Source organism: Amblyomma maculatum, chromosome 2 (genome assembly GCF_055883805.1).
Source record: "Amblyomma maculatum isolate TAMU_Amacu chromosome 2, ASM5588380v1, whole genome shotgun sequence".
NCBI lineage: Eukaryota > Metazoa > Arthropoda > Arachnida > Ixodida > Ixodidae > Amblyomma > Amblyomma maculatum.
Window position 1 is genome coordinate 199,212,550 of NC_139345.1, and position 22,330 is coordinate 199,234,879.

At 49.1% G+C, this 22,330-nt stretch overlaps 1 pseudogene; it reads left to right on the forward strand.

The window, feature by feature from the left end:
- Positions 1-5,865: 5,865 nt before the first annotated feature.
- Positions 5,866-14,654, forward strand: LOC146200903 (uncharacterized; annotated as a pseudogene).
- The last annotated feature ends 7,676 nt before the right edge of the window (positions 14,655-22,330 follow it).

Consider the following 22,330-nt stretch of genomic DNA (forward strand, 5'->3'; position numbering starts at 1 on the left):
CTTGGCACTCACAGAAATTAACTACCAAATCTGGGTAGCGAGATGCCGCGCTGCATTCAGCCAAAGTCTCCTCGAAGTAAAGAATAAGGTCACAAAGGAGTTTTGGTTCCACCTTTAGCGAGAAGTGCGGCACCTTGGCGCAAATAAATTTTATGAAGAATGGGGACACCCAATGAGCATATTCAAAGACGAAAATAGAATAATAGAAGCCTGCTATTAGTAGTCTTGCTATTAGTAGATTGCATGAGCCCCATGGCTGGAATAACGCCCACTCCTAGAAACAAAAGCCTCTCCACCACTGTGGTGGGGGGGGCCTTGTCCGGGGTTGCCGTAGGATGATGATGGTTGTTGGTTGAGGTCTGTATCCTCACAGGAGGGCTGCACCCAGTGCAACCTCCCCTCCATCTGACAAGGCAAGCATGCCCTTCAAAGGCGAGCAAAACGACTGGAGACGCATGGTTCATTCGTGCTTTGCAAGAAGCAGCTTGGATCAAAAAGACGAATTGTTTCCTCGAAGCAAGAAGAAGAGCTAGTAGAGTATATTTTCTGTATGGAGAAACCCCTCTTTGGACTGACGTGCAGGGATATTCGAAAATTTTTATTATGACTGCTGTGAAGCAAACGAAATTTCTCACCCGTTTAACAGAGACCGCAGGATGGCAGGAAAAGACTGGCTCACCTCCTTACTGGGGCGTAACGATGCTGTTTTATTGATTCGCAAACCAGGACTTTCAATGCTCAGAGTCCACGCACTGTTAAGGTCTCGAGTGTAGGAGTACTTTCACCATTTGAAACAATTATTTCCGAAGAACAGCTCATGTCTTCTCTAATTTTCTGTGGGGACGAGACTGGCGTTCAAAATGTGCACAGACCGTCGAAGATAATCGTGGCTAAATGGAAATGACGGTAACTGCCCTAACAAGCGGAGAAAAAGGACGAATGGTGACCGTGCTTTGCTGCGCCAATGCCATTGGCTTCTTCTTCTGCCTGTCATGGTGTTCGCGCGCAAGCACGTCAAGCCATCCTTCACTGCGCAGACCCCCCTGGAACAGTTCAGTGTATTTCCGACAATGGCTGGGCAAACGAGGAAATTTTCGCGCGATTTTTGTAGCACTTTGTCCAGATAGTCGAATGCACTCCTGACCACAAAGCACTGAATGTTTTCAATGGCCGTAGTCACGCCAAGAACATAGCACTGATTCACTTCGCAAGAAATAATTGGATAATTCTGCCCTCTCTCTCTCCGCACACGACACACAAGCTACAGCCACTTGACCTCAGCTTTTTCAATCCTCCAAAGCTGCCTACAACAATTCATTCCGGAAGTGGTTGCTGAGCAACATTGGGAATTGAATCACTATGGAGAATTTAGTGAGCTGGCAATCAAAGCTTTTGAGCGATCAGGAAATATCAGTAAAATAACCAATGGATTCCGGAAGTGTGGTGTTTGGCCATTTTCTCCTGCGCCGCTGGATGATCCCGATTGATGAAGCGCCATTGGCAAGCACAGCGGGATATCGGATTTGCGATCAACGCTGTTACGTTCCGAGTAGCTTGTGGCTGTGAACACTCGAACTCTTGGATATTGTGCTGCGAGCGCGCCAGCCGACCCTCAATGCTACGGGGTGCAGCGAGGCCGCAGTGCTCTCATTAGGAAGAAAAGCGTCCTGCTCGGACTTAACATGTTTATGAGGGTCGCGAAGAGAGACCGTCACCTTTCCCTCTCCCCGCATTGGAACTCTGGGCTGGCCCCTGCTCGGCCACCATAGGAACATCGCTTCCTGGAACCGCGACTGGGTCACGTGACCACGATGTGCGGAGTGCGGCCAGCAGCGGTGAAGAAGTCTTCATCCGGCAGCGACGAGTATGGTTGCTCGGGGAGGCCGTTACCTCTTAAGGGCCTTGGACCTTCTTGTTTTCTTCGGGTCGCATTTATCTACATAAATACCCGTTTAAGACCTTCACGGAGTCCGCAGCACATACCTCTCAACAATGCCAAGATTAAAGCGCTAAACAGCCCCCCGCCTACTTCTACCGAAGAAAATGAAGAGCCTGCTTATAATGACACGAGCTTTCAAGCTCTTTTTCCTGCGCCTGCTATAGATAACGCAAATAAAATGAAAGATGGCTTAGCTCTGCTATGCCTGGATATACGTAGCGAAAAGCAGTGACTACCTCTGGATCAGAAGTTAATTTCTCCAGTCTTCCGCGCCTTTCGCCAGCAGCTAAACTCTCCTTGGCTTCCATGTCGAGCGAGTCTAAATTCACCAACGTTCTGTAATCCGTTTACAGGAAAGGAAAGGCGCAGCATCCGTCAGCCCGTGCATTTTCTTTTATTTCTTCCTACAGCCACGACAACAAGTACAGGCAGTGTGGCATTAGTAGCGTTTCGTTTGCTTTCAGTCTCACCAAAATTCGATGTTTTCTAGCATGGATGATGACATTAAAAGCACACGGGCAATGAGTAGGTGGTAAAGTGTCCCTTTCTGTGTGACTCGCGGAAGGCAAGAAGCGCTGCCCGGCGGCGTTGGAGCGCAATTGTTCCCGCTTGGTCCTTATTGCTGAGGATAGATTGGTTACGTCACATTCTTTAGTTCACTCTAATTGAGTGACTTAACTATTGTTTAGTCTATTTTTATATATGCTCTGTGGTGCGGTGGTCGTGGAAGCGCCAAATGAAAGGCGCCGCACCGACACAGGGATGGAACGCCCGAGGGGGTTAGCTTCATATATGCGTGAATCTCCTGGTAAAGTCACCACCAGTCATGACTTCATGACCGGATGTGACGTAGTTATCACTTCCGCGTATTATACATGACCGGATGTGACGTCATAATCCAGTCATGACGTCCCTGCCGATGACGTCACCATGTGACGGCTATGGACGTCTCGAAACGTCTAACCATTACTATTGGTTAGTGATAGTTAACAGTGAGTTGCACTTTCTGAGTACTAGTTAATGTCAAATTAGTGTTAGTTAAACACCCGTTAAATGAGTGATGGTTACTTTGACGTCCAAACGCATGGGTTCCTAAGGGCATCTGAAACACCGGCGGAGCCTCTACTATTGGTTAGTGATAGTTAACCATAATTTGCACTTTATGAGTACTGGTTAATGTCTGATTAGTGTTAGTTAAACACCCCTTAACTAGTAAGCGATGGTTTATGATAGTTACGATGCATCAGTTCCTATGGAAATCAGCAACGTCGGCGAAGCTTGGCGAGAAGGCTGCGCAGCTGGCCTTGGCTGTGATGTCATTCGGTCGCGGCATACCGCATGTGGCATACGCAAGATCGACTCTGACCCTCGTAGTGAAGCTTTTCGCTTCAAAAGAAGGAAATCGAGGACAAGCATCGTTTTGACCTCATCGCCTAACAAGACAAAACTTGTTGCAGCAAAATCTTCCGAGGTGTCAGGTACTGCCTCGAAAAAACGAAACAGGAAATCGAAGGGCTGTTGGTGGCAGTTTTCAATCGCAGGCTATAGAACGCGAAGCAATCAACAAGCAACAAATGCGACTGGGAGTGCCTCGGGTGCAAATAATTATGAAGCAACATAGCGCCTCGTTATGTGTGAATACAATGCACGATGTGTGACGAGTGGGCTCGCGAAGAGTGCGTAGGACCCCATGGACTGTACCTGAAGTGCGCCGAGTGCAAGAACTGATTTTTGTTGGTTTTGACAAAATGTCTCGTTTTGCCCCGTAGGTCGGGGCAAAATGAGACCAAAGGGACTCTCCAATAATTGAAGGATATTCACAGCTTTGATGTTGCAAGGTTTCCAAATTTTTCTGACCGCTTAGCTAAGATGCCAAGGAAGGCTCCTGTACAACGTTTCCTGGTTTATAAATAAATGAGTAAAACATTATGAGTTCGCAAACTTTTTGTCTCATTTTATCCCGCCCTACCTAATGTATAGACTGTAGGCCTCAAAATATTACAAAAACGGTGCATGGATTGACAGTTCAATATTGGTTTATATTATGTATTCAATTCTATTTCAATATATGATATAGTAACTTGTTAAGTTTCTTCAATCTGGCATATCTGGCCGTTGAGAAGGTATTAAACTGAATGTGCCCTTGTGGAGCCTGTTATTAAAGGTAGCGAATGAGCCTATAAATCAGCATTGTGTGGAGCGGAGTGAAGTGTTGGTATAGTTTCAGTATAGCTTGCCGCCTAATAATCAGTACAAAAATCCAGGCGCAAGAAATTGGGTCCTATGGCATTACACCAGACATGTAGTCCGTTGTTACGTTTCGACACCGACAAGTTGGACAGCTGACGCGGCCACCGCATAGCAACAGGCAGAACTGCGAGCGGATCGGCCATTTCGGCGCCGTTCATCGGTCGCGCAACGCTTCCTCCCGCGGGCAAGTCTCGACGTGATCCTGCCACGCGCCAAATGTGTGTGCGTGCGTGTGTGTGTGCAAAAGCTGGCCAAGCCTGGAGCTCGAGGGAGAGTGCGTCGCCCTCGCCCGTCTGCAGGAGGTGGAGGAGATGCGGTCGATCCACCTGCGATTGAGTCATCCCGTCGTGTTCAGACTTGTCGGGCTCTCCATTTCCTGTGAGGGCTTTCCCTTTCCCTGTGAACTGGCAAGCCTATAAAATGCAGCGGCAGACTACGCCGCGATAGAGACTACTTTGACGCGCCGTTGAGACGACGCTAGACACCAGCTGTGGGAGAGTGTCTGTATTCTCTCCGGGTCAGCTTCTCTGCCCGTTCCTTCATGATGTTGTAGTAAAGGTTGTTTCGTTAGAAGACGCCTCGTCTTTGCTGGGACCGTTGATGCCGTCCGCCGTCCACGGAGCCGCCAGGCCGACGAAACTGGGGGGCCGCGCGCCGCATGTAACAACTGGCGTTAGCTGCAGGCTGAGCACGCGAGCCTCAACCGTAATAACTGGTGGCAGCGGTACGATACCCAGGCGCACGCGACCCAAACCTAACACCATGCGACCGTATATTAGTTATGTGCAACGAAGGTCTTGGTGCTTAATAGGGACCCCAAGCTCAAGTTTCGACGCGCGACTACAGCACCGAGAGGGTGAAGCGGCGTATAAGTGGGAATAGCTGGCGCCGGCACCGCCGGCACGGCCTCTGACACTGGAGGCGGCGCGCGTGCACACGTGTTATTCTGTACAGCTGAGGCGCAGTGGAGTCTCCGGACGAGTAGTCTGGTGTACTGCTTCGACAGTGGTGTAGAAGCGGATCTTTCGCGATGGCAGAAACGCCCCAAAGAAAACAGCGGCGCCTGGCACGCGCGCTCTCTCAGTGGACACCTTTGTACGAAAATATAAAAAAGATATAATTCAGTAGGTATCCTCTGCTGATAGCGCCTGTGCCACGTGTCTCGCTTGCCTTATATGATTTGTGCTTAGTACTTCTTATAACTCCCTCTGCATTGCGATATATTGTTTATTATGTATAATATTAATTTGTTATGTATTTTGTATGATTACCACTTGCGATTGTGATTTTGTTTTTTGCCCACTTTGCGGATATCTTTGTTTTTGTCCGCCCTTACACAATGCCTCTCTGGAGACCTGTAAGGTATATGTAAATAAATAAATGTGTCTGCGTTATCGAATGCCTGAAACATTGTCTGTCCATGAGGTCACTTGTCACATGAGTGCTTGCTATATAAAGGTTCTGCTTTCGTGAAATAAAGGGTTGTTGTTATCGTGCCGGGATCAGGGCCAGTCACAGTTCCCTCCTGCCCGCTGCCCAGCCGCGTTCGGCGTCCGGCAATGGCCTTACAGCGACATGGTGTCAGAAGTGGGATCCTCTGGCTTTTGAGGGGCGTTGCCTTAACTTTGTTAACGGGCGCCATGTCAGAGGACAATGCAGTCAAGCCCTTCCACGGCATGTTCGCGGTTCCAGCTCCGCCAAGGTTTGACTTCGACCGGACGTCCACTGGCCTACTTGGATCCAACTTTTTGATGGCTACCGCTTCGCCTCGGGCCTAAATAAGCGGGGTAAAGGAGCGCAGGTCCGGATTCTACTTTATATGATGGGCAGGCAAGAGAAATATTCGCTACTTTTGCACTACTCGAAGAAGAGTAGAAACAATACGAAATCATCAAAAAGAAGTTTGACGAGCCCTTCGTCGCCGCGAGGAACCTTGTTTATGAGAGCGCGTGGTTTCACCGTAGCACTAAAGAGCCTGGAGAGTCAGTCGACCAATTCATTACCACGTTGCACACGCTGGCGGACGTTTGCGACTACAAGGAAAAAGAACGCATGCTTCCCGACAGGTTCGTGGTCGGCCTCAGGGATGCTAAGCTCTTTGAGTCACTTCAAATGGATGCAAATTTGACTCTCGCCAGCGCTTTGGCAAAAGCGCCTTTAAAGGAGACCGTCCAACGACAGCAGCAGCAACTGTGAGAAACCGACGAGGAACCCTTGGTAACGGCGACCGGCAATGTTGATGCGGTCAGCAAGCGAGGGCAGCCCAAAAGGTATTCCTCAGGACAGCACTCGGGCAGCTCGTCAAAGAACTGTTCACCTCGAATACAAGGTCCGCGCCCCATAGTCCAGTGCTACCGACCAGGCACCCCCGGGTCATGCCCCAACTGCGGTCAAGGAGCGCACCCCACCGCCTCATTCCCGGGAAAAGCAGCGAAATGCAACTACTGCGGTTGTTCCGGACACTTCGCAGCTGTATGTCGGAAAAAGGCTGCACGTGATGGAAAGAAGGTACAACTTTCATCTCTCCATATAGACGAGGGGGCGTACTTCGTTAGCGCGGTGAACGGGGAGTTCTCTAATTCTCGGTATGTACAGGTCGTCATTAACGGTACTCCGGTCTTTGCTAAAGTAGATTCCGGAGACGAAATTTCTGTTGTGCGCTCAACGTTTCACGGTTTACCTACCAGGCTAGAAAAGTTTGACCTAATCAACAGGCACGTCGAATGAGCCACTGAATGTTTTGGGAAAGTTTCATGCCACTATCCAGTGGAAACAAAACACTGTACAGCAAATCGTGTCGGTGGTCTCACCATTACGCTCCGTACTTTTGGGTCTCCCAGCGCTTGAGGCTCTGGAAGTTATTAAATTTGCGGACTCGGTCAGTAGCGCAACAGCCGTCGAAACTTCCTACCCGCAGCTTTTCAGTGGTCTAGGATGGATAAAAGGAGAATACAAAATTAGACTAAAGCCGAACTCGATACCTTTTGGAATTCTTGTTGCGCTTCGCATAGCCTTACCCTTGAGTTACCGAGTTAAGCAGGAGCTCGAGCGTATGGAGCGATATTGCGTGATCCACAAAGTAGATGAACTGTAAAGAGGAAGTTCCAATCAGGCGGACAGATCGCCGAGAAAGAGGAAGTGCCTTTTTGCGGACAAGCTGTCTACAAGCTGAGCCACCCCCGCTCTGGTCTCACTCGCTACCAGTGCTCACTACCAGTGCCTGGATCCCCGCTTAACACTTGGTGGAGGTCGCGGGATTTCTCTTCTACTTTCTCGCCCTGGAGCTCCGCAGCCGCCGAATTCCAACCTCAATGACTTACTCCAGCACCAACACCACCGGCCCCTTTACCTCGGCCTCTTCAATTCCATGCTCCGGGGTGCTTCGACAGCGGGACCCGCCGTTCTTCAGCGGTACCGACGATCAGGACGTGGAGGACTGGCTTTCGTCGTATGAGCGTGTAAGCACCCACAATAAGCGGGATGACGTCTTGAAACTAAACAACGTTATCTTCTACCTTATACAAGTGGCAAAGTTGTGGTTCACCAATCACGAGGCTGACATTCCAACTTGGGCCTCTTTTAAATCTCGCTTCGTGGATGTCTTCGGTCGCCCTGCGGTCCGCAAGCTTCGCGCCGAACACCGTTTACGCGAGCGGGTGCAGCAAACAGGAGAAACCTTCACTAGCTACATCGAAGACGTTTTCAATTTGTGCCATCGTGCAAACGCATCGATGACTGAAGCCGAGAAGATTCGCCACATCATGATGGGCATCCACGAAGGCGTATTCAACATTTTGATGGCAAAAGAGCCCCGTACTGTAATTGAGGTTGTCACAATGTGTCAAAGCTACGACGACTTTCGTCGGCAACGCATCGTCCCTCGACAACCTGAAGCCACGATCGCGGCAATATCTGACGCCCCTGTCAGCTCCACACTAATTCAAGAAATTAAACACTTCGTACGGGAAGACGTTGCACGGCAATTATCGCTAATTTCTAACGTTCCGCATTCCAGTTCATACCTGGCTCCGACCATACGCCAGGTTATTCAGGAACAAGTTGCCGACGCACTCCGCCCCCTCGACAACCAAGTCTTCATGCCGCTCCACTGACAGCTCCGCTCATTCATGCCGACGCTGTCCCGACGCCCGCACACACTCCACTGTCGTATGCTGAGGTTGCCGCAAGACCACCACCTCCTAAGCCTTTTCCATTGTACGGTTCACCTCATCGGGCAATTTTCACCCAGTGCCGTGCGCCACCTATTCTACGCCCTTGGCGCACATCTGACAACCGGCCCATTTGCTTTGCATGTGGTCTCCCTGGCCATGTTGCACGCCTGTGCCGCCGTCACCCGGCCCCGTACGCTTTAGATCAGAGCCCGGTCAACTACGCACAGCCGCCGTCCCATATCCGTGCGTTCCCTCAGCCCTCGTCCAACTTTGACCACTTCTCGAATGACAACCGCTCAACCTCTCCGCGCCGTTGCTCTCCGTCACCGATGCGTCGCCGTTCTACCTCGCCAATGCCGGAAAACCACTAGACACAGTTCCGCAGGCAAGAACTGCGCTTCCGTCGACCAGTGAAAGTCCTGCTTCGCCACCGAACAATTTATTTGAACTTACCATTGAAAATATTTGTACTCTTGCGCTTGTAGATACTGGTGCTGCTGTGCCTGTTATTGACGTTAGACTGTTGTTCTGCCATATTCTGGGGTTTCATTGCACACCGCCACTGCTCAGCACATCGAACCGATCGGTACCTGCATGGCTCGAGTCACCATTCAGAACGTTCTCTACGTCATCAGTTTTATCATTCTCCGTAACATTATTTTAGGATGGGACTTCTTGTGTCGCAATCGCGCCGTAATTCATTGCGCTCGTGCCGAAGTAGAGTTTTTTCCGCTGTGCACCGCACCGACTGCCGCTAACGTTCTTGGGGAAGCCAAATGCCCCGTTGCGGATGCTACTGATATCCCGCCTTCATCTGCTGCGATTGTGCCTATAAACTGTCCCTCTCTTCAAGACTGTACAGTGCTCTTCACCCCATTTTCCCTCTTCGTCTCGCGACGCTGTCTTCCCCTGCCCTGCGCCGTTCTTAGTGTACGAAGCGGACGCACCGAACTAGCCATTACTAACGATTCGTTATATCCACTCACGTTGCAACGTGGCGAGTGCGTTGGGCATGCTGAGCCTGTTCGATCAGAAAATTTTGTGACCGTCCCACCGGTTTTCTCCACATGTGCCGACACAATCTCCCACAACGTCAGTGCGCTTAGCCCACCTCGTTCCTCGTCTCCTTCATCGCCTCTGGCTACCTTCGACAAAGCCACCGACAGTGCTCTCGCTCCAGATCAACGCGCCAAGCTCATCGACTTGCTGAACCGATTCCGAGCTTCCTTTGACATCCAGCAGCTATCCTTGGGTCGTACATCAACTGTTTCTCACCACATCTATACTGGTACGCACGCCCCATTACGCCAACGCCCTTATCGTGTATCAGCCTCAGAGCGGCGCATTATTGATGAGCAAGTCGACGAGATTCTCAGTAGGGGTGTAATTCAGCCTTCCAGTAGCCCTTGGGCGTCCCCGGTCGATTTAGTCAAGAAGAAAGACGGGTCTATTCGGTTCTGTGTGGACTACCGACGCCTTAATGAGATCACACGAAAGGACGTCTATCCGCTACCACGCATAGAGGACGCGCTGGACACTTTGCATGGAGCGGAATTTTTCTCTTCAATCGATTTGCGTTCTAGCTACTGGCAAGTTCCGATGGGTGAGGACGATCGCCCCAAGACAGCTTTTGTCACCCCCGACGGGCTCTATGAGTTCAACGTCATGCCATTTGGCCTGTGTAATGCGCCCGCCACATTTGAACGCATGATGGACAATATTCTCCGCGGTTAGAAGTGGCACACATTTCTCTGCTACTTGGATGATATTGTTGTATTTTCATCCGACTTCGCGACCCACCTAACTCGCCTTGAAACTGTCTTGAAATGCCTTAGCAACGCCGGTCTGCAGCTGAATCTGAAAAAGTGCCATTTCGCCGCTCGCCAACTCACTATTTTAGGGCATTTAGTGTCCAAAGATGGCATCCTTCCAGATCCATCTAAGCTCCGCGCTGTCGCTGAGTTCCCAAAGCCAACATCTATCAAGCAATTACGCAGCTTTATAGGCTTATGCTCCTATTTTAGGCGTTTCGTTCGGAACTTTGCGACCATCATTGCCCCTCTGACGCGACTTCTCAGCGCTCACAAAGATCTTTCTGCCTGGTCGCCGGCTTGCGATGCTGCTTTTACGAAATTGCACACGATACTTTCCTCACCCCCGTATAGCGCCATTTTGACCCGGCTGCTCCTACCGTAGTGCACACCGATGCCAGCGAAGTCAGCCTCGGCGCTGTTCTTGCCCAACGCAAACCCGGTGTTGATGAATACGTTGTGGCGTACGCAAGTCGAACTTTGACCAAGGCCGAGACCAACTACTCGGTGACAGAAAAGGAATGCTTGGCCATTGTTTGGGCATTCAGAAATTTCGACCATACTTGTATGGGCGCCCATTCGATGTTGTTACAGACCACCACGCTTTGTGTTGGTTGTCTTCACTAAAAGACCCTACCGGTCGTCTCGCCCGCTGGTCGCTTAGACTGCAAGAGTATGTTATCCGAGTTATCCATCGTACAGGGCGCAAGCATTCCGACGCAGACGCTTTACCTCGCTCGCCGGTGCCGCTTGACGCTCCGTTGTCACCTGCCTCCAGCATTGTCCTGTCTTCTCTGTCCATCGACGACATGCCATTAGAACAGCGCAAGGATCCGTGGCTAACATCACTAATCGATCTTCTTACGAACTCGTCACTTTCACCGGCTCCTCGCGCCCTTCGTCGTCAAGCGCAGCATTTCGCCCTTCGTGACCGTCTCCTCTACCGACGCAATTACATGCCAGATGGCCGTAAGTGGCTGCTCGTCGTACCTCGCCACCTCCGTAGTGATATATGCGCATCTTGCCATAATGATCCGCAGTGTGGTCATTTGGGTCAATTAAGACTTATGAACGGTTGCGACAGCGGTTTTACTGGCGCGGTATGTACACCTTCGCCAATAAATATGTGCGTTCATGCATCGATTGCCAGCGTCGCAAGCCTTCTCCTCTTCATCAGTCGGCTCCGCTACAGCATCTTCCGTTCCCGTACCGACCAATTCGATCGTGTTGGCATCGACTTGTATGGACCTCTGCCATATACACCTGCAGGGAATCGTTGGATCATCGTGGCCATCGATCACCTTACTCGCTATGCGGAGACAGCAGCACTTCAGGATGCCACCGGACCCAACATCGCGTCCTTTCTTCTTCATCATTTCATTCTGCGGCACGGGGCCCCTCGTGAACTTCTAAGTGAGCGAGGAAAGTCTTTCCTATCCGAGGTTGTCGAAGCGTTCCTACGCGAATGTCAGACCATCCACCGGGCAGCCAGCGCGTACCACCTTCAAACCAATGGCCTCACAGAGCGCTTCAACCGCACACTGGGTGACATGATGTCCAAGTACATCGCCTCCGACCACTCCGATTGGGACAAGATTCTCCCATTTATAAACTATGCCTATAACCCCGCCGTTCAAGCAACTACCGGATTCTCACCATTTTTTTGCTGTACGGGCGTGAACCTTCGTCTCCACTCGACACCATCCCCCCCTACCGTCCTGATATTTCAGAGTACACATCACTTTCAGCAGCTGCCAGGCACGCTGAAGAATGTCGCAAGCTGGCTCGCTCGCTTACTTCGGACCAGCAAGCCCAGAAGAAAGCGCACAGCGACAGCAGCCACCCTGTGCATCAATTCTCTCCCGGTGCTCACGTATGGCTCGGGGTCCCATCGACACCACCAGGTCTGACCAGCAAGTTTACTGCCAAATACCACGGACCATATCTAGTGCTCCAACAGACGTTTCCCGTCAATTACCTAGTTGAACCGCTAGCCGCTTCCACCGACCTTCGTCGCCGTGGGCGTGAGATTGTTCACGTGGACCGTTTGAAACCCTATTACGATCCCGCTATCCTTTCGTCTCCTTGAGTCGCCAGGATGGCTCCTCTTTTCTGCGGGGACAATATTGTAAAGAGGAAGTTCCAATCAGGCGGACAGATCGCCGAGAAAGAGGAAGTGCCTTTTGCGGACAAGCTGTCTACAAGCTGAGCCACCCCCGCTCCGGTCTTAATCGCTAGCAGTGCCCACTACCAGTGCCTGGATGCCCGCTTAACAGAACCAACAGAATGGTCTGCAGGGATTGTGTCAGTACTCAAATCATCTAGAGCGGTTCGGATTTGCACTGAATTGACGCAATTAAACAAAAGTGTACTTCGCGAGCGCTATATCATGCCGACAGGGGATGATAGCCTCGGTCGTTTAGGTGGTGCCTCTGTGTTTTCGAAATGGAGGCCAACTCTGACTTCTTTCAGACTAAGTTGTCATCCGAAAGCCATTGTTAACTACGTTCGTAACGCCAGTTGGGCGATACTGTTTTCAAAGACTGCCGTTTAGAATATCGTCAGTACCCAAGATCTTTCAGAAGAAAATGTCGCAGATATTTGAAGGAATCCCAGGCGTGATAAACATGATGGATAATGTGCTCATTTTTGGCAGCGACAAGGCTCAACATGACGAGCCCCTGCGTCTAACTTTAGATCGTCTCGCTAGTTCCGTTGTCGCTCTGAACAAAGAAAAGTGTTTCTTTGGCGTAACTGAGATAACATTTCTTGGCTGTGTGCTTAGTAGAGATGGCATCAAGCCGGATCCTGAACAAGTTCGTGCTATCAAAGAACTGGCCAAGCCAGCTAACGTGTCTGACGTTCGACGGCTGCTCGATATGGCTAATCATCTGGCAAGATTCATAACGTATTTGGCTTCGAAAACAGCGCCTTTACGTCACTTGCTTTTGAAGGGTTCCGAATGGACGTGGGGACCAGCCCAAGAGCAAGCGCTGTCGTACGTCAAAGACGTGATCTCTTCGACGCGCGTCATGGCTACCTATCATGTAAAGTACCCTAGGATTCTTTCCGCTGATGCGTCATCAATCGCTTAGGGGGCCGCATTGATACAATGAGGGTAAACAGCGCAAAAACGACGAGGACATAAGAAGTGCACAAACGAGCGCTGACTTTCAACTCACTCCTTTGTGCACTTCTTATGTCTTCGTCTTTTTTGCGCTGTTTACCCTCAATGGATGACCAACTTGCCCAAGCGTCTGTTTTGGCCGTATTAATACAAGTTCAATCAAACAGTGAAAAAAGACCTGTTGTATTTGCGTCACGCTCGTGACGCCTGCCAAAACCAGATAATCTCAGACTGAGAAGGAAGCGTTGGCAATGACTTAGGTGGCAGAACGATTCGAAGGGTACATCAAAGGTCTTGAAATTTTGTTTGAAACCGACCACAAACCACTTTTAACGTTGTTGTAAAAATCACCTTTAGATGTTTTGCCACCTCGTATTCAGCGCTTTCCCATGAGGGTTATGTGGTTCTGCTTTGCGGTTATGCATGTCCCGGGTAAGAGCCTGGTTACGGCAGATGTATCGTCTAAAGCCCCTATTCAGGGAAACCAAATTGATGCTCATGCGCTGAGTATTGGCGAAGTCGCCAAAACTTTTTCGGGCTGTTTAACAAATGCCGTCGAGGCTAGCCTTTTTGAACGAGTCAAAGCTGAACAAGCAGCCGATGAAGTCTGTCAAGCTCTCGTAAAATTCAGCCTAGAAAGCTGGCCCAAGTTCTCATCGCTGACGATGGTCTTGCGTCCATACTGGCAGGAAAGAGCAACGCTGACAGTCGCTGCAGGCGTGCTACTCAAAGGTGTGCGTGATCCCACAAAACTTACGGACAGAGGTCTTGATGCGCTCGCACGAGAGTCACCAAAGAATTGAGAAATTCAGAGCTCGAGCCAAAGAGTCCGTATGGTGGTTTGGGTTGAGTTGCCAGCTGAGAGCTTTGGTGACTGATTGGCAGTGTGTGTGGAGCAGAGGCAACAAAAGTCCGAACCTATAATTCCGACAACCACTCCACAGCGTCCTTGGCAAACGCTAGGCGTTGATCTCTGCCATATTGAGGAAAAAATGGTATTCGGTGGTCGTAGATTATTTTTCTAGATACCCAGAGGCAGCCTTGCTGTCTTCGAGAAAAAGTGTCACTGTCATTATGCACCCCAAAAAGTTTCTTTGCAAGACATGGCATACCAGACGTTGTCATGTCGGATAATGGAACACAATTTGTATCTCAAGAATTTCAGTCGTTTGCTTGCGACTATGGCTTCCGCACTGTGACGACAAGCCCCAGATACCCCCAGGAAAATGGGGACGTAGAAAGGATGGTCCAAACAATTAAACGGCTGATTAAAAAAGCTAAAAACCCCTTTCTTTCGCTGCTAGCGTACAGGGACACCCCAGGGCCACTGAGAAAAAGCCCTACAGAGCTTCTGATGGACAGGCGGCTACAAACAACAGTCCCTGTACCTCCCAAGAGATTCTGCCTCAGAGGGGGAGCCTGAAAAAGTTCAGAGATCACGATGTAACCATCGGAAAGGGCAGCGTAGGTACTTCAATAGTCGTCATAGGGCTCTTCCGCTGCCAGTCTTCAAGCCAGGAGCGGAAGTATGAATGACAGACTTCAAAGTGAAAGCGCGAGTCTTACGTCTTGCACAACGTTCGAGGTTGTACGTAGTTAGAACTTCTACGGGTGTAGTTGTAGAAAGAAACAGTAAATTCCTGGTTGACTTTGTTTCCCAGCAGAATGAATGCGAGGAAGAAGGAGGTAGCTATGAGTTTCCGCAGGCGTATGATAGTCGGGTAGAAACGGAACGGAAAACTAATCCATCTAAACTGAAGGCACCTGCCGATCCATCTAATACTCCCTTGCCACGAACTGACCCTCCTAGATATAGAACGAGATTTGGCCGTCATGTCCGACAGCCAGACCGATATGGGTTCAGTAACTGGCTGTTAGTTTGTTTTGAGCATTGGTTGCTTCCATCAAAAATTGTTCATCCTTTGTTGGCGGCAGTGCTAAGTTCGTTGCAAATGCTGGTGCATCTTTTCAGAGAAAAAGGGAGATGTGCTGATAGCGCCTGTCCGGAGTGTAGTGTGTCTGCGTTATCGGATGCTTGAAACATTGTCTGTCCGTGACGCCACTTGTCACATGAGTGCTTGTTATATAAAGATGTTGCTTTCGTGAAATAAATGGTTGTAACGTCAGACAGTGGGGTCAGTTCGGCGAGAGTAATGCCCTCAGGAAGAACGTGTACAAAAAGGCCGAAGTTCAAGACTGGAATATAAGCGTTGTTATTTTCTACGTGCACGATGGTATGAGGGAGAGCGATTCTACGCTGCAGTGTCACGTCGGTTATGGGGCAAACAACGTAGTCGCCATCAGGAACGGAGGGGAAAGGCGACATGAGCACATACACTGCAGCTTCTGGTGGCATACGAGTAAATGTAGAGGAGCGGAGACGGAGCGTTGAAGTATCAGAGGCCTGTTTGTCAGGACAGAGTGAGAGGTCAAGATGAAGCAGTCCAGAAGAACAATGAGCGCGGAATGTGCAGTTAAAAAGTCGAGTCCTAATATAACGTCGTGAGGGCAACTGGTGAGGACTGTAAATAGCACAGAGGTATGGCGGTCGGCAATGGTAATTCTCGCAGTACACATACCAATCACAGTAGCTGTGTTGCCATCAGCAACACGAACTGCAGATGAGGGAGCGGGTGTGAGGACTTTGTTGAGGCGTTGAAGGAGCTAGGAACTGAGGACGGAAATGTGGGCGCCAGTGTCAATAAGGGCAGAAACTGAGACTCCGTACACAAGAATGTCAATGAGACTACGTCTGGGTGCGAGGGTCAGTTCCGAGTTGACAGTCCGGGTCGGTAATGCAGCGTCACTTCCGGGCGCTGCATTCGCTAGTTTCTCGAGTAGGTGCCGGCGTATGATTGGGAGGAGCCGCGACGAGGTGCCGGTGAACGGGATCGATGAGCCCGGGGAGATGGAGATCGGCGGTAGCGACGAGCAGTTGGGACGGTTTCGGTGCGAGGTTCGTCTGGTTGAGGAGGAGAGTGTGCAGGTCGATCATAGGCGGAGCGGGTCTCCTCTGGTGGGGCGACAAAGCGTCAAGGTTCATAGTAATACCGACGGTCAGCGTTGTAATAGAAGCGAGGGGTGGGGAAAGTACGGCTATGGCAATACCGCGAAGTGTGGCCGGCTCGACAGCAAATGAAGCAGATTCGCCTGTCGTCTGAGGTGCGCCACTCTGTAGGGTTGTGACCAAGGTAGCGACGTGGGGAGGCTGTGCTGGTGGTTGTAGCAGCCACTAAAGGAACAGGGTGCGATGGTGGCGGGGGCGGCACGGAGCTAGAGGAGAGGCCGACGTTTGCAAGTTCCTGGCAGACAACGGCCTGCATCATGGCAACGGTGTCGGGCAGGGGAGACGAGAGTGGTGCAGGAATTAGGGCCTCAAGTTTTCTGCGGACGACCCGAGTCACGGTCGTGGGATGGGAGGGTTGGTGCAAAGGGTCCAGGTCATCGCAGGATGAGGTAGCCGCCGTGTTCGGAAGACGCTCAAAGTGATGTACGAGACGTCTTTGTTTAGCCTGCTCGAATTTTCGGCAGACTTGGAGCACCGAGTCGACGGTAGAGCAATCCATGCAGAATAGGTTGTGGAACGCATCATCCGCGATACCCTTAAGGATATGCCCTACCTTGTCACTTTCCGGCATGGAGGTGTTAATTTTGCGACACAATGCAAGCACATCCTGAATGTAGGCTAGGTAGGACTTCGTGGGGGATTGAACACGAGAAGAGAGTTCCGTTTTTGCAGCCCGAGCGCGTCCACTTGGTTTCCGGAACAAGTCCTTAAGCTTGCGCTTGCAGGTATCCCAGGTAACGAGCTCTTGTTCGTGGTTTTGAAACCATGTTCGAGCTGTTCCCGCCAAATAAAAGATGATGTTAGCGAGCATGATGGTGGCGTCCCAGTGGTTGTTCCGGCTGCAGCGCTCATACTCATCAAGCCAATCGTCAACGTCTGGATTGTCGTTGCCATTAAAGATGGGAGGGTGGCTAATTTTTGTTAGAACAACTGGCTGAGCCGATGTTCCCGCGGTGGTAGGGGCTGCTTCGGAGGTCATCGTGGCTGTTTGAGACGTGGTTGTGATCTCAGGTAGTTGGCGGCCGCTTCGTAAATCCAGCTTTTGGCAGCGTAAATGAGCTAATCGGCGCGTACGGGGATCTTAATTCACCTCCACCAAGATGATACGTGGCAGGGTTAGTTCACGAAGGTTAGTCCAGGCTGGCACTGCACACAAAACACAGAAACACAGCAGCGTCGACCTTATTCTAGCATCAATCGGTGCGACCACTTTTGTCTTCTTCTGTCACTGTTGCTGATAGTTGTCATCCTCAACTTCCAGCGATGCAAGGCATATATGTCACAATATTAAAAGAAGAAGGTATCGGTTATGAATAGAGTTCCTACAAAAACTATACCGGGATAACAAAGTACAAATTACGTGGGAAGAGATAAGAAGTGCGGAAGATGTCGAAGTATGCAAAGGATTAGGACAAGGCTGTCCTCTATCACCGCTGCTCTTTATACTTTATATGATAAACCTGGAACGGAGGATACAAGACAGTAACCTAGGTTTTAACCTGTCATGTAGATTAGGTGGAAAGGCAGTAGAGCAGCGCCTCCCCGGTTTGATGTATGCAGATGATATTGTGCTGCTAGCTGAGAGTCTGGAAGAATTGCAAACTCTAGTTAAGTATTGTGCCGACGAAGAGGACGCTCTAGGCTTCAGGATTAGCGCAGTTAAGTCGAGTCTGATGATTTTCAACGGCTCAACTGATCAGGGTCTTAAAATACAAGGCCATGAAATACCCAGAGTAGTAGAATATAAATATCTTGGGGTATGGGTAAACGAAGGATTGGCATACATTGAAAAGCATGACCAAAGGGCGAAGGAATGCCGGGATAATGAAACATAGGGCATTGTGGGGATACAACAGGCATGAGGGTTTGAGGGGTATTTGGAAAGGAATTATGGTGCCCGGGCTTACTTTGGAAAATGCGGTTTTGGGCCTAAAATCAGAGGTACAGTTGACATTAGAAATAAATCAGAGATCCGTTTGACGATTAGCACTAGGTGCCCACGGCAAAACCACAAATGAGGCGGTACAGGGAGATACGGGCTGGCCATCTTTCGAAGTACGGGAAGCTCAGAGTACAATAATATATGAGGAACGCCTGAGGAAATTAGACAGTAACAGATGGTCAGCTAAAGTATTTAAATACCTCTACTTAAAAAGCGTTGACTCACAATGGAGGAAAATAACTAGGAAACTAACTAGTAAGTATGCTAGTCACAAGGACGGAGAAATAAAGAGCATTAAGCAACAGGTGAAAAACACTGAAGGTAAAAATTGAATAAATTCGATGAAAAAGAAACAGAGTGTGGAAATATACCGAAAGTGGAGAATGCAGATCAAGAAGGAAGATTTCTTTGATAACTCAAGAGGCAGTGCCCTACTTTTTGAAGCTAGATCAGGGTGCATTAGAACACGCAGCCAGAAGAAAAAATTTAACAATGGAGATGACGCATGTGCTGTACGTGGTAACTCCAGTGAAACAATTGACCATATTATACTCATATGTAATGGTATCCACCCGGAAGTTGATGCAGACGCAGTCACGGTTCCTGAAGCTCTGGGTTTTAGAGATACCAGTGGCCGTATGAATAAACCGGCGGTGGAAACTAGCGAAAAACGACTGGAACATTGGTGGCTTAAAAGCAAATAAGTGACATAATGTTGACATAATAAGTGACATAATAAGTGACACCATCCACCCATCCATCCATCCATCCATCCATCCATCCATCCATCCATCCATCCATCCATCCATCCATCCATCCATCCATCCATCCATCCATCCATCCAGCCAGAGTCACTTGATAGTTTTTAGAGTACCACGAAGGTCCCATCGCGTGCTGGCAACCATGACCGACGCAGCCATGAAGCTTCCAAATGCTTGAGGCGCGCCTCTGGCGCGGCTATATTCAAGTCAAACGCAGAAGACATTTTGAAAGCAGCATGGGCATTTGCTTGTGCACTGCCTAGAATCCGAGCACCGCAGCTACTTTAGAAACAGTAGAGTTCACCGAGCTGTAAACGGTAACAAAGGCTGAGCAGTGGTCTGCGTGCCGATCATTCCAGTCCTGCCAAAGAGTTCTATCGATTAATCTGACACCTTATTATTTTGTTGTGATTCCCATGGTAATTTAGATCACTCGCACTTTCATGCCTTTCTCGATTACCGACATAAATGATCACAATGGGTGATTCTGTATGGGGATGCAGATGCCAACTAACCTTAAGTCGCCGCATATGCGCGGGAGCTTTTTGACTCAAGCTCACTCGTGCTCGCTGTTAAACATCTTTGTAGCCGCGATCAAAATCATTAACCATCACCACTTATCGCTAAGCTTTTTCAATCGTTTCCAGTCAATTGCGGTCATTAAAGCAATCGTTTGACTTAAGGTCGTTTTGTAGTCATGGTGAGTCATGCCTAGTCATTGTAATAATTATCACTCATGGCTACGTTTTACACGTTTCCAGTAATTGCGGCCATTCAAATCGTCATTTCACATATTGGTCCCTTCTAATCAGAAAAATCATGCCTAGTCATTGTAATCGTTATCACTAATCGCGAAGTTTTACTCGTTTCCAGTCAGCTGTAGCCATTCAAGTCGTCGTTAAACGTTTCGGCCCTTTGGTAGTCATGATGAGTCATTCCTAGTCCCTCAGTCATTGCCACTCATAGTTAAGCGTTTTTTTCATTTCTAATCAGTTTCGGTCATTACAAGTCAACGTTTGTCATATTGATTGTTTCGTAGTGATTAGCAGTTATGATGAGTCATGCCTAGTCATTTTACTCATTTACAACCCGTTCCGATAATTTAAAGTCGTCGTTTCACATATTTGTTGTTTCGTAGTCATTATGAGTCATACCTACTCAGTGTACTCATTACCACTCATAGCTAAAAATTTTTACTCGTTTCCAATCAGCTGTCGTCTTTACAAGTCATTGTTTAACATATTGGTCGTTTTGTAGTCATTAGCAGTCATGATGAGTCATGCCTAGTCATTGTAGTCATTACCACCCATCGCTAGCTTTTTTACTCACTTCTATTCAGTTGTAGTCATAGAAGCCATATTTTGACATACTTGTCCCTACAAGTCATTAATAATCATCATTAGTCATTAGCTTTAGTCATTAACCATATCGATGTCTATAACTTTTATTCACTACCATCACCATCAATCGTTTTTATTATTGAGCTCCCTCAGACATTCCGCTATTTGAGAGCGGCACATTAGTGCACAGATGTGACGCACACATTTCCGCTAGACGAGCTAACCTAGGAAGGTTAGCTCTTAATCTTTCCGGACTCATTCAGCTGCTGCAGCCGAAGGCGCTAAAAGAAACTTACAAGAAAAAAGGAACGAGCAACAAAAAGCAGATGCGAAATACAGCAATCTCCGCACGCGCACTGCGGCGAAAGGCGTCCACCATATCCACGGTGTGACTGCATGAAAGCTTGATGGCGAAAGCGGGGCCTCAGCGCATCACGTGACCCATGTGGATCAATCGGTGGTGGAGCGGCGCGGGAAACTTGCGGTTCTCTCAAAATTATCGAGTGACTCTAGGAGCACCAGCGCTGCCACGTGGTGCATCTCTGCACACCTGGCTATAGTGCTCTAGAATAACCTGGCCCGCGCCGTAAGAAAAGGCAGGAAGGTGGGATTGAAGTTGGTAGAAAGAGGAGCAGTATTGCAGGGCTTCGGAGTATTTCGACCACTTGGGTAGGGGATGTTTACCGTGTGGGAAAGAGGGTGGCTGCTCCTGCCTCCACGGGGCAGGTAATGGTAGACCCACGCCGTTTGAGGCGGGGGCTCACCTTCCACCGGTGAGTGTAACTGTTGTAGACCGTCATTGCACTTGGCACCCCTTTGGTGGCGGAAGACGGCTGTTGCGACGCGCTTCTTACTCTCCCTCTTCTTACTTCTTTATTTCTTATCTATTTATTAATTATTTTTTTATTTATTTTTACATACTGCAGCTCCATCCGGAGCTATAGCAGGAGTGGGAGGTGAACGTAATCCAATAAAATAATTACACAATACAGACAGTAGAGCAGTAAGAAGAATTTAAGCAAAGCAACAACACTAATAACGGCTAGAGGTTACTTAACTGTGCGAAATAGGGTGCTATGGCGTCAGTAAAATTTTTTAAAAGAAGGGAACGAAGTGAGCCAGGAAGCTTATTCCAAGCTGCGATGGTACGAGGAAAAGAGCGTTTTTAAATGAATTATGTCGAGAAAAGTACGGGAAATTATTAAGCTCGTGGTAGTATCTGGAGGTAGTAGGCTAGGCTTGAGCGGAAAACAAGATCGGAGGCTTGTGCGCCTGAGTTACACTCGGGGGTCGACAATGTAGCTCATGATAGGTTTCGTTGCGCAGTGTCACATAAGAAAAGGTTCACCACCTGCAGAAACAATGTGGTTTATCGCATTCCGCTCAATTGTGGCTGGTGCTACTACGGGCAAACAGGCAGATGTCTAAATGTGCGCCTGACGGAGCACTCTAATTCTCTAGGAGGGAAGGCGATTTATAATCTGGCACTACATGTGCAATCCCGGGAGTGTAACTCGGAGGATGACCCGTCTCCTTGTACGCCTGATTTTAGTAATATGGGTGCAGTTTACATCAGTGGTAAACAATTCTGTCGAGAGTTGGTTCAGGCATATTACATTGCTAAGGCTGAGGACAAGTGTGCGGCTAAGGCATCGGTTAGCCTTCACTGTAATGAATTCGTTCCATTAGAAAAGTGGTTATTTAGGCCTTGACTTTGAACTGACTTTGAATTTTCTTCTTCTTAATCTTGTTCTGAATTTCCTGCCATTTCACCGATTGGGTTGTGCGCCTGCTTCTCGGAACGAATCTTCGTTGTTTTCTTTCGTTCAAAGCCTTGTCCTGTCCTCTTCTTCCCTGTGTCTCGTTCTTTGGCTGGTTAAAAATGAACCCTTGCCAACTTTCCCAGTCGTCAACCTTGTTG